This window comes from Oncorhynchus tshawytscha, unplaced genomic scaffold (genome assembly GCF_018296145.1).
Source record: "Oncorhynchus tshawytscha isolate Ot180627B unplaced genomic scaffold, Otsh_v2.0 Un_scaffold_8679_pilon_pilon, whole genome shotgun sequence".
NCBI classification, from domain to species: domain Eukaryota; kingdom Metazoa; phylum Chordata; class Actinopteri; order Salmoniformes; family Salmonidae; genus Oncorhynchus; species Oncorhynchus tshawytscha.
The window spans coordinates 220001-233001 of NW_024609766.1; the positions used below are offsets into that span (position 1 = coordinate 220001).

Genomic DNA, 13001 nt, shown 5'->3' on the forward strand with positions numbered 1-13001 from the left:
CCAACTAGCTATCTTGTGAAATGTGGTTGTCCAACTAGCTATCTTGTGATATGTGGTTGTCCACCTAGCTATCTTGTGACTGTGGTTGTCCTACCTAGCTATCATGTGATATGTGGTTGTCCCACCTAGCTATCATGTGATATGTGGTTGTCCACCTAGCTATCACGTGATATGTGGTTGTCCACCTAGCTATCATGTGACTGTGATATGTGGTTGTCCACCTAGCTATCATGTGACTGTGATATGTGGTTGTCCAACTAGCTATCTTGTGATATGTGGTTGTCCAACTAGCTATCTTGTGATATGTGGTTGTCCAACTAGCTATCTTGTGAAATGTGGTTGTCCAACTAGCTATCTTGTGATATGTGGTTGTCCACCTAGCTATCTTGTGACTGTGGTTGTCCTACCTAGCTATCATGTGATATGTGGTTGTCCCACCTAGCTATCATGTGATATGTGGTTGTCCCACCTAGATATCATGTGATATGTGGTTGTCCCACCTAGCTATCATGTGATATGTGGTTGTCCCACCTAGCTATCATGTGATATGTGGTTGTCCACCTAGCTATCATGTGACTGTGATATGTGGTTGTCCACCTAGCTATCATGTGACTGTGATATGTGGTTGTCCACCTAGCTATCATGTGACTGTGATATGTGGTTGTCCACCTAGCTATCATGTGACTGTGATATGTGGTTGTCCACCTAGCTATCATGTGACTGTGATATGTGGTTGTCCACCTAGCTATCATGTGACTGTGATATGTGGTTGTCCACCTAGCTATCATGTGACTGTGATATGTGGCTATCCACCTAGCTATCATGTGATATGTGGTTGTCCACCTAGCTATCATGTGACTGTGATATGTGGTTGTCCAACTAGCTATCTTGTGATATGTGGTTGTCCAACTAGCTATCTTGTGAAATGTGGTTGTCCAACTAGCTATCTTGTGATATGTGGTTGTCCACCTAGCTATCTTGTGACTGTGGTTGTCCTACCTAGCTATCATGTGATATGTGGTTGTCCCACCTAGCTATCATGTGATATGTGGTTGTCCCACCTAGATATCATGTGATATGTGGTTGTCCCACCTAGCTATCATGTGATATGTGGTTGTCCCACCTAGCTATCATGTGATATGTGGTTGTCCCACTTGGGATCCAAGATGGCGGTGCAGTAGAACGTGTGTATCTGTCTTATCCCGTGTAAATAGCTGGTATAGCTTAATCTCACTTTGTCTACGAACTGAATATATTTTCCTGCAACCCGCCTCACCTAATTTGGTACGGATCTGCTATTTCTATTCCTTATAACTGGAACTTCCATCAGGAGCTAGCCAGCTAACTAGCTACTAGTCTCTATTAGCCATGGCTAGCTGTCCTCTAGCCAGCTAACTAGCTACTAGTTTTTATTAGCCATGGCTAGCGGTCCTCTAGCCACCTAACCAACTACGAGTCTTTATTAGCCACGGCTAGCTGTCCTCTAGCCAGCTAACTAGCTACTAGTCTTTATTAGCCACGGCTAGCTGTCCTCTAGCCAGCTAACCAGCTACTAGTCTTTATTAAGTGGTTTAATCTTTTTTATTTATTTATTTATTTTACCTTTATTTAACTAGGCAAGTCAGTTAAGAACAAATTCTTATTTTCAATGACGGCCTAGGAACAGTGGGTTAACTGCCTGTTCAGGGGCAGAATGACAGATTTGTACCTTGTCAGCTCGGGATTCGAACTTGCAACCTTTCGGTTACTAGTCCAACGCTCTAACCACTAGGCTACCCTGCCGCCCCAATCATATCAGTGTTGAATCATAACAGTGTGTTAATCATATCAGTGGTTAATCATATCAGTGGTTAATCATATCAGTGTTGAATCATAACAGTGTTTTAATCATATCAGTGTTGAATCATATCAGTGGTTAATCATATCAGTGTTGAATCATAACAGTGTTTTAATCATAACAGTGTTTAAATTATTAATGTTTTGCATTGTGAAATCTAGCTTGTGGAATTGGCCAACCATTAGAAGTTAGAAGACACCATTGTGTGTCAAAATCGTCAGTTTCCTCTGTCCTCAGTTTCCCCTTCCAGTTCCACCAGTCATCCTGAAACTGTCCGAGCCATGCTGTGTCAAAACCTTCACAGTTTCCTCTGCTCCCCTTCCAGTTCTACCAGTCATCCTGAAACTGTCCGAGCCATGCTGTGTCAAAACCTTTACAGTTTCCTCTGCTCCCCTTCCAGTTCTACCAGTCATCCTGAAACTGTCCGAGCCATGCTGTGTCAAAACCTTCCCAGTTTCCTCTGCTCCCCTTCCAGTTCTACCAGTCATCCTGAAACTGTCCGAGCCATGCTGTGTCAAAACCTTCAGTTTCCTCTGCTCCCCTTCCAGTTCCACCAGTCATCCTGAAACTGTCCGAGCCATGCTGTGTCAAAACCTTCACAGTTTCCTCTGCTCCCCTTCCAGTTCCACCAGTCATCCTGAAACTGTCCGAGCCATGCTGTGTCAAAACCTTCACAGTTTCCTCTGCCCCCTTCCAGTTCCACCAGTCATCCTTAAACTGTCCGAGCCATGCTGTGTCAAAACCTTCACTGTTTCCTCTGCTCCCCTTCCAGTTCTACCAGTCATCCTGAAACTGTCCGAGCCATGCTGTGTCAAAACCTTCACAGTTTCCTCTGCTCCCCTTCCAGTTCCACCAGTCATCCTGAAACTGTCCGAGCCTGAGCGACGCCATGACACCTGCATAGAGTTCACAGTGAGAGGCTATCCCTACCCGACGCTGCGATGGTACCACAAACAGGTGTGATTTTATTCCTTTTTATTCATTTCTAATATGTAAAGCAGCATGTACATATTCTGGTCTTAGAGACCACAAGAGGTGCAGGTTTTAGTCTTTACCCCAGAACTACACAGCTAACTGAAACAATCAACGGCTTGATGCTGAGATATCAATCAGGCGACTAATGCTGGGGGAAAACCCAAAACAGCCTCCCCTTGGGGTTCCCCCAGAATCAGGATTCAGAACCACTGATGTCAAGAGTTTGGGTCTTTTGAAAAGGACAAAAAAAATGAAACCGTATTCTAATCATGATTGTACACAGAGAGAGATCCTGCAGAGTGAGTACATCAGGACAGAGATGGATTTCTACCGGGACTATCTGGAGGGATGTCTGACTCTTCTCAACCCAACACACTACGATAACGGAAACTACACGCTGGAGGCCTCCAACTCCCTGGGGACCGTCACCAAGACGGTCTACGGACACTTCCTCACGGCTCCGCCCTTTGACCCTGACCCTGACGGTAACCACAACATTTTCTTAGACAGGGACACATCGTACAGCAAAAGCTATAGGTCTCAGAACAGTGACAAAGGATGTATTGCAGCAGATTGTAGTATGGTAGAAGACAGTCTGACCCCATTGGGATGATTAAACGATATCAAAACGAATCGTTTATCAAAACTAAACGATATCATAACCGCCATCGATAAAAGACAGTACTGTGCAGCCGTCTTCATTGACCTTGCCAAGGCTTTCGACTCTGTCAATCACCATATTCTTATCGGCAGACTCAGTAGCCTCGGTTTTTCGGATGACTGCCTTGCCTGGTTCACCAATTACTTTGCAGACAGAGTTCAGTGTGTCAAATCGGAGGGCATGCTGTCCGGTCCTCTGGCAGTCTCTATGGGGGTGCCACAGGGTTCAATTCTCGGGCCGACTCTTTTCTCTGTATATATCAATGACGTTGCTCTTGCTGCGGGCGATTCCCTGATCCACCTCTACGCAGACGACACCATTCTATATACTTTCGGCCCGTCATTGGACACTGTGCTATCCAACCTCCAAACAAGCTTCAATGCCATACAACACTCCTTCCGTGGCCTCCAACTGCTCTTAAACGCTAGTAAAACCAAATGCATGCTTTTCAACCGATCGCTGCCTGCACCCGCATGCCCGACTAGCATCACCACCCTGGATGGTTCCGACCTTGAATATGTGGACATCTATAAGTACCTAGGTGTCTGGCTAGACTGCAAACTCTCCTTCCAGACTCATATCAAACATCTCCAATCGAAAATCAAATCAAGAGTCGGCTTTCTATTCCGTAACAAAGCCTCCTTCACTCGCGCCGCCAAGCTTACCCTAGTAAAACTGACTATCCTTCCGATCCTCGACTTCGGCGATGTCATCTACAAAATGGCTTCCAACACTCTACTCAGCAAACTGGATGCAGTCTATCACAGTGCCATCCGTTTTGTCACTAAAGCACCTTATACCACCCACCACTGCGACCTGTATGCTCTAGTCGGCTGGCCCTCATTACATATTCGTCGCCAGACCCACTGGCTCCAGGTCATCTACAAGTCCATGCTAGGTAAAGCTCCGCCTTATCTCAGTTCACTGGTCACGATGGCAACACCCATCCGTAGCACGCGCTCCAGCAGGTGTATCTCACTGATCATCCCTAAAGCCAACACCTCATTTGGCCGCCTTTCGTTCCAGTACTCTGCTGCCTGTGACTGGAACGAATTGCAAAAATCGCTGAAGTTGGAGACTTTTATCTCCCTCACCAACTTCAAACATCAGCTATCTGAGCAGCTAACCGATCGCTGCTGCTGTACATAGTCTATTGGTAAATAGCCCACCCATTTTCACCTACCTCATCCCCATACTGTTTTTATTTATTTACTTGCTCTTTTGCACACCAATATCTCTACCTGTACATGACCATCTGATCATTTATCACTCCAGTGTTAATCTGCAAAATTGTAATTATTCGCCTACCTCCTCATGCCTTTTGCACACATTGTATATAGACTCCCCCCCTTTGTTTTCTACTGTGTTATTGACTTGTTAATTGTTTATTCCATGTGTAACTCTGTGTTGTCTGCTCACACTGCTATGCTTTATCTTGGCCAGGTCGCAGTTGCAAATGAGAACTTGTTCTCAACTGGCCTACCTGGTTAAATAAAGGTGAAATAAAAATATAAAAAAATAAATTCACATCACTCAGAGATTCTCTAGTGGTAGAAGACAGTCTGACCCCATTGGGATGATTCACATCACTCAGAGATTCTCTAGTGGTAGAAGACAGTCTGACCCCATTGGGATTATTCACATCACTCAGAGATTCTCTAATGGTAGAAGACAGTCTGACCCCATTGGGATGATTCACATCACTCAGAGATTCTCTAGTGGTAGAAGACAGTCTGACCCCATTGGGATTATTCACATCACTCAGAGATTCTCTAATGGTAGAAGACAGTCTGACCCCATTGGGATTATTCACATCACTCAGAGCTTCTCTAGGGGTAGAAGACAGTCTGACCCCATTGGGATGATTCACATCACTCAGAGATTCTCTAATGGTAGAAGACAGTCTGACCCCATTGGGATTATTCACATCACTCAGAGATTCTCTAATGGTAGAAGACAGTCTGACCCCATTGGGATTATTCACATCACTCAGAGAAGTGGTAGAAGACAGTCTGACCCCATTGGGATGATTCACATCACTCAGAGATTCTCTAGTGGTAGAAGACAGTCTGACCCCATTGGGATGATTCACATCACTCAGAGATTCTCTAGTGGTAGAAGACAGTCTGACCCCATTGGGATGATTCACATCACTCAGAGATTCTCTAGTGGTAGAAGACAGTCTGACCCCATTGGGATGATTCACATCACTCAGAGATTCTCTAGTGGTAGAAGACAGTCTGACCCCATTGGGATGATTCACATCACTCAGAGATTCTCTAGTGGTAGAAGACAGTCTGACCCCATTGGGATGATTCACATCACCAGAGATTCTCTAGTGGTAGAAGACAGTCTGACCCCATTAGGATTATTCACATCACTCAGAGCTTCTCTAGTGGTAGAAGACAGTCTGACCCCATTGGGATTATTCACATCACTCAGAGCTTCTCTAGTGGTAGAAGACAGTCTGACCCCATTGGGATTATTCACATCACTCAGAGATTCTCTAATGGTAGAAGACAGTCTGACCCCATTGGGATGATTCACATCACTCAGAGATTCTCTAATGGTAGAAGACAGTCTGACCCCATTGGGATTATTCACATCACTCAGAGATTCTCTAGTGGTAGAAGACAGTCTGACCCCATTGGGATGATTCACATCACTCAGAGATTCTCTAATGGTAGAAGACAGTCTGACCCCATTGGGATTATTCACATCACTCAGAGATTCTCTAATGGTAGAAGACAGTCTGACCCCATTGGGATTATTCACATCACTCAGAGCTTCTCTAGTGGTAGAAGACAGTCTGACCCCATTGGGATTATTCACATCACTCAGAGCTTCTCTAGTGGTAGAAGACAGTCTGACCCCATTGGGATTATTCACATCACTCAGAGCTTCTCTAGTGGTAGAAGACAGTCTGACCCCTGAGAATTGGTGGCGTATTAACATGATGAATGTTAGCAGAATATCCCTCTTTTCACTCATTCATTAGTTTCACATGACCACTTTTTCATAAATTTTTCAGAAATTGTGGACTACGGTCAGTGTTTTGACTTACTAGTGTTATTCTATTATTATGTTGTGAATGTTAGTTCTGTATTGTGGAGTTACGGCGCGCTGCTCTGTTTTGAGACAGCTTGTATTGGAGACGCAGGGAGTCAGGAAGCAGGAGTCAGGAAGAAGGAGTCAGGAGTCAGAAAGCGGGTGTCAGGAAGCAGGAGTCAGGAAGAAGGAAGCAGGAGTCAGGAAGCAGGAGTCAGGAAGCAGGAGTCAGGAAGCAGGTGTCAGGAAGCAAGTTTCAGGAAGAAGGAATCAGGAAGCAGCAGTCAGGAAGCAGCAGGCAGGAAGCAGCAGTCAGGAAGCAGGAGGCAGGAAGCAGCAGTCAGGAAGCAGGAAGCAGGAGTCAGGAAGCAGGAGTCAGGAAGCAGGAGTCAGGAGTCAGAAAGCAGGTGTCAGGAAGCAGGAGTCAGGAAGAAGGAAGCAGGAAGCAGGAGTCAGGAAGCAGGAAGCAGGAGTCAGGAAGCAGGTGTCAGGAAGCAAGTTTCAGGAAGAAGGAGTCAGGAATCAGGAAGCAGGCAGCAGTCAGGAAGCAGCAGTCAGGAAGCAGGAAGCAGGAGTCAGGAAGCAGGAGTCAGGAAGCAGGTGCAGTTTGTGAGTTTAATAATAATGAACATGGAGAGATACAAAACAAGAGATGCGTCTGGACAAGAGAACAGAACCAATACTACCTGATGAGTGAGGCTACAGAGAGCTAGATAAAAGGGGAGTAATCAAGATAGTGATGAAGTCCGAGTGGGCATAATGATGGTTGCCAGGTGTGGATAATGATGTTTGCCAGGTGACATAATCAAATCAAATCAAATCAAATTTTATTTGTCACATACACATGGTTAGCAGATGTTAATGCGAGTGTAGCGAAATGCTTGTGCTTCTAGTTCCGACAATGCAGTAATAACGAGCAAGTAATCTAACTAACAATTCCAAAAAAAAAAAAAAAACTACTGTCTTATACACAGTGTAAGGATAAAGAATATGTACATAAGGATATATGAATGAGTGATGGTACAGAGCAGCATAGGCAAGATACAGTAGATGATATCGAGTACAGTATATACATATGAGATAAGTATGTAAACCAAGTGGCATAGTTAAAGTGGCTAGTGATACATGTATTACATAAGGATGCAGTCGATGATATAGAGTACAGTATCAACGTATGCATATGAGATGAACAATGTAGGGTAAGTAACATTATATAAGGTAGCATTGTTTAAAGTGGCTAGTGATATATTTACATCATTTCCCATCAATTCCCATGATTAAAGTGGCTGGAGTAGAGTCAGTGTCATTGACAGTGTGTTGGCAGTAGCCACTCAATGTTAGTGGTGGCTGTTTAACAGTCTGATGGCCTTGAGATAGAAGCTGTTTTTCAGTCTCTCGGTCCCAGCTTTGATGCACCTGTACTGACCTCGCCTTCTGGATGACAGCGGGGTGAACAGGCAGTGGCTCGGGTGGTTGATGTCCTTGATGATCTTTATGGCCTTCCTGTAGCATCGGGTGGTGTAGGTGTCCTGGAGGGCAGGTAGTTTGCCCCCGGTGATGCGTTGTGCAGACCTCACTACCCTCTGGAGAGCCTTACGGTTGAGGGCGGTGCAGTTGCCATACCAGGCGGTGATACAGCCCGCCAGGATGCTCTCGATTGTGCATCTGTAGAAGTTTGTGAGTGCTTTTGGTGACAAGCCGAATTTCTTCAGCCTCCTGAGGTTGAAGAGGCGCTGCTGCGCCTTCCTCACGATGCTGTCTGTGTTGAAGAGAGGGAAGGAGGGTTGAAGGGAGGGGTAATGGGAGGGAAGGAGGGAGGGTTGGAGGGAGTGAGGGATGAAGAGAGGGAAGGAGGGTTGAAGGGAGGGTTGGAGGGAGGGAAGGAAGGAGGGTTGAAGAGTAGGTTGGAGGGAGGGATGAAGAGAGGGAAGGAGGGTTGAAGGGAGGGAAGGAAGGAGGGTTGAAGGGAGGGTTGGAGGGAGGGAAGGAAGGAGGGTTGAAGGGAGGGTTGGAGGGAGGGAGGGAGGGATGAAGAGAGGGAAAGAGGGTTGAAGGGAGGGTTGGAGGGAGGGAAGGAGGGTTGAAGGGAGGGTTGGAGGGAGGGAGGGGGTTGGAGGGAGGGAAGGGGGTTGGAGGGAGGGAGGGAAGGAGGGTTGGAGGGAGGGAAGGAGGATTGAAGGGAGGGTTGAAGAGAGGGAAGGAGGGTTGAAGGGAGGGAAGGAAGGAGGGTTGAAGGGAGGGTTGGAGGGAGGGAGGGATGAAGAGAGGGAAGGAGGGTTGAAGGGAGGCTGGAAGGAGGAATGGAACGTTGAGGGGAGGGTTGGAGGGAGGGAAGGAGGTTTGAAGGGAGGGAGGGATGAAAAGAGGGAAGGAGGGTTGAAGGTAGGGTTGGGGAGAGGGAAGGATGTAGAGAGGGTTGGAGGGTTGAAGGGAGGTTGGCGGGAGGGAGGGATGAAGAGAGGGAAGGAGGGTTGAAGGGAGGGTTGGAGGGAGGGAAGGGGGGGTTGAAGGGAGGGTTGGAGGGTGGGAAGGAGGGTTGGAGGGAGGGAAGGAGGGTTGAAGGGAGGGTGGGTGGGAAGAAGGGAGGGATGAAGGGAGGGAGGAAGGGATGACGGGAGGGATGGAGGGAGGGGGCTGAAGGGAGGAAAGGTTGAAGGGCGGGAGGGATAAAGAGAGGGAAGGAGGGTTGAAGGGAGGGAAGGAGGTTTGAGGGGAGGGTTGGAGGGAGGGGGATGAAGAGAGAGTTGGAGGGTTTAAGAGAGGGAAAGGAGGGTTGAAGGGAGGGTTGGAGGGAGGGAGGGGTGAAGAGAGGGAAGGAGGTTTGAAGGGAGGGTTGGAGGGAGGGAGGGATGAAGAGAGGGAAGGAGGGTTGAAGGGAGTGTTGGAGGGAGGGAGGGATGAAGAGAGGGAAGGAGGGTTGAAGGGCGGGAAGGAAGGAGGGTTGAAGAGTAGGTTGGAGGGAGGGATGAAGAGAGTGAAGGAAGGTTGAAGGGAGGGTTGGAGGGAGGGAGGGATGAAGAGAGGGAAGGAGGGTTGAAGGGAGGGAAGGAAGGAGGGTTGGAGGGAGGGAAGGAAGGAGGGTTGAAGGGAGGGTTGGAGGGAGGGAGGGAGGGATGAAGAGAGGGAAAGAGGGTTGAAGGGAGGGTTGGAGGGAGGGAAGGAGGGTTGAAGGGAGGGTTGGAGGGAGGGAGGGAGGGGAGGGTTGGAGGGAGGGAAGGAGCTTTGAAGGGAGGGTTAAAGGGAGGGAGGGGAGGGGGTTGTAGGGAAGGAGGGAAGGAGGGTTGAAGAGAGGGAAGGAGGGTTGAAGGGAGGGGTAATGGGAGGGAAGGAGGGAGGGTTGGAGGGAGTGAGGGATGAAGAGAGGGAAGGAGGGTTGAAGGGAGGGTTGGAGGGAGGGAAGGAAGGAGGGTTGAAGAGTAGGTTGGAGGGAGGGATGAAGAGAGGGAAGGAGGGTTGAAGGGAGGGAAGGAAGGAGGGTTGAAGGGAGGGTTGGAGGGAGGGAGGGATGAAGAGAGGGAAGGAGGGTTGAAGGGAGGCTGGAAGGAGGAAAGGAACGTTGAGGGGAGGGTTGGAGGGAGGGAAGGAGGTTTGAAGGGAGGGAGGGATGAAAAGAGGGAAGGAGGGTTGAAGGTAGGGTTGGAGGGAGGGAAGGATGAAGAGAGGGTTGGAGGGTTGAAGGGAGGTTGGCGGGAGGGAGGGATGAAGAGAGGGAAGGAGGGTTGAAGGGAGGGTTGGAGGGAGGGATGGGGGTTGAAGGGAGGGTTGGAGGGTGGGAAGGAGGGTAGGAGGGAGGGAAGGAGGGTTGAAGGGAGGGTTGGAGGGAGGGAAGGTGGGTTGAAGGGAGGGAAGGAGGGTTGAAGGGAGGGTTGGAAGGAGGGAAGGAAGGTTGAAGGGAGGGTTGGAGGGAGGGAAGGAGGGTTGAAGGGAGGGAAGGAGGGTTGAAGGGATGGGTTGGAGGGAGGGAGGGATGAAGAGAGGGAAGGAGGGTTGAAGGGAGGGAGGGAGGGATGAAGAGAGGGAAGGAGGTTTGAAGGGAGGGTTGGAGGGAGGGAGGGATGAAGAGAGGGAAGGAGGGTTGAAGGGATGGGTTGGAGGGAGGGAGGGAGGGATGAAGAGAGGGAAGGAGGGTTGAAGGGAGGGTTGGAGGGAGGGTTGAAGGGAGGGTTGGAGGGAGGGAGGGAGGGATGAAGAGAGGGAAGGAGGTTTGAAGGGAGGGTTGGAGGGAGGGAGGGATGAAGAGAGGGAAGGAGGGTTGAAGGGATGGGTTGGAGGGAGGGAGGGATGAAGAGAGGGAAGGAGGGTTGAAGGGCGGGAAGGAAGGAGGGTTGAAGGGAGGGTTGGAGGGAGGGAGGGATGAAGAGAGGGAAGGAGGGTTGAAGGGAGGGAAGGAAGGAGGGTTGGAGGGAGAGAAGGAAGGAGGGTTGAAGGGAGGGTTGGAGGGAGGGAAGGAAGGAGGGTTGAAGGAGGGTTGGAGGGAAGGAAGGAAGGAGGGTTGAAGGGAGGGTTGGAGGGAGGGAGGGAGGGAGGGATGAAGAGAGGGAAAGAGGGTTGAAGGGAGAGTTGGAGGGAGGGAAGGAGGGTTGAAGGGAGGCTGGAAGCAGGAAAGGAACGTTGAGGGGAGGGTTGGAGGGAGGGAGGGAGGTTTGAAGGGAGGGTTGGAGGGAGGGAGGGATGAAGAGAGGGAAGGAGGGTTGAAGGTAGGGTTGGAGGGAGGGAAGGAGGGTTGGCGGGAGGGAGGGATGAAGAGAGGGAAGGAGGGTTGGAGGGAGGGAAGGGAGGGTTGGAGGGTGGGAAGGAGGGTTGAAGGGAGGGTTGGAGGGAGGGAAGGAGGGTTGAAGGGAGGGTTGGAAGGGAGGGAAGGAGGGTTGAAGGGAGGGTTGGATGGAGGGAAGGAGGCATAAAGGGAGGGAAGGAGTGTTGAAGGGAGGGTTGGCAGGAGGGAGGGATGAAGAGAGGGAAGGAGTGTTGAAGGAGGGTTGGAGGGAGGGAAGGGGGTTGAAGGGAGGGTTGGAGGGAGGGAAGGGGGTTGAAGGGAGGGTTGGAGGGATGGAAGGAGGTTTGAAGGGAGGGAAGGAGTGTTGAAGGGAGGGTTGGAGGGAGGGAGGGGGTTGAAGGGAGGGAGGGTTGAAGGGAGGGAAGGAGGGTTGAAGGGAGGGTTGGAGGGTTGAAGGGAGGGTTAGAGGGATGGTTAGAGGGAGGGAGGGTTGAAGGGAGGGAGGGTTGAAGGGAGGATTGGAGGGAGGGAGGGTTGAAGGGAGGATTGAAGGGAGGGAGGGTTGAAGGGAGGATTGGAGGGAGGGAGGGTTGAAGGGAGGTTTGTAGGGAAGGAGGGTTGAAGGGAGGATTGGAGGGAAGGAGGGTTGAAGGGAGGTTTGTAGGGAAGGAGGGTTGAAGGGAGGTTTGGAGGAGGGAGGGTTGAAGGGAGGTTTGTAGGGAGGGAGGGTTGAAGGGAGGATTGGAGGGAGGGAGGGTTGAAGGGAGGTTTGGAGGGAGGGAGGGTTGAAGGGAGGGTTGAAGGGAGGTTGGGAGGGAGGGTTGAAGGGAGGTTTGGAGGGAAGGAGGGTTGAAGGGAGGTTTGGAGGAAGGAGGGTTGAAGGGAGGGAGGGTTGAAGGGAGGATTGGAGGGAAGGAGGGTTGAAGGGAGGTTTGGAGGGAAGGAGCTGCGTATAGTTGTTACAGGCTGCTTATAGTTATTACGGGCTGAGAAAAGGGACTGCTAATTCAACACACTCAGACACACACACACACACACACACACACACACACACACACAGACACAGACACAGACACCCCCAATTCCTCTCTGATCTTCAGCCTCCTCTCATCCTTCAAATTGTATCCGACAGCAGCCGACAGAGACTCCATTTCATGGTTGTGAGTCTGTGTGTGTGAGTGTGTATGAGTGAGTGGTGTGTGATTCTGTGTGTGTGTGTGTGGTGTGTGTGAGTGTGTGTGTGTGTGTGTGTGTGGTGTGAGTCTGTGTGAGTGTGTGTTTCAGTCTGTGTGTGTGTGTGTGTGTGAGTGTATGAGTGTGTGAGTGTGTGTGTGTGGTGTGTGTGAGTGTGTGAGTGTGTGTGTGTGTTTCAGTCCGTGTGTGTGTGTGTTCACTTTGCTCCAGCTTGTCCTGTTCATGTCCTCTGTTCTTTTATATAAATAACCTCCAGTGTATAATATCTTCTGATAAGGAAACTGTTTTATGTGAAATGGGATTTAAAGACTCCAGCCTGTCGGTCGATTTTTACTCCACAATTCTGCTCTGGAGTTAGACTGCATCCCAAATAGAACCCTGTTCCATATATAGCACACTACAAGGCAAGGAGGGCTCTGGTCAAAGCTAGTGTACTATGGAATAGTGTGCCATTTGGGAGTGGGTTGTATTCTCCAGTGCTCCTACTGTCTCTGTCTGTATTCCAGGTAGCCCAGTGCCATCAAACAATGCCATCAGGCCGGAAGAGGAGACGTTTGGGGTGAGTTTATAAT

At 49.6% G+C, this 13001-nt stretch overlaps 1 pseudogene; it reads left to right on the forward strand.

Moving 5' to 3' along the window:
• Positions 1-13001, forward strand: part of LOC121845793 — a 169329-nt pseudogene that overhangs the window by 74053 nt on the left and 82275 nt on the right.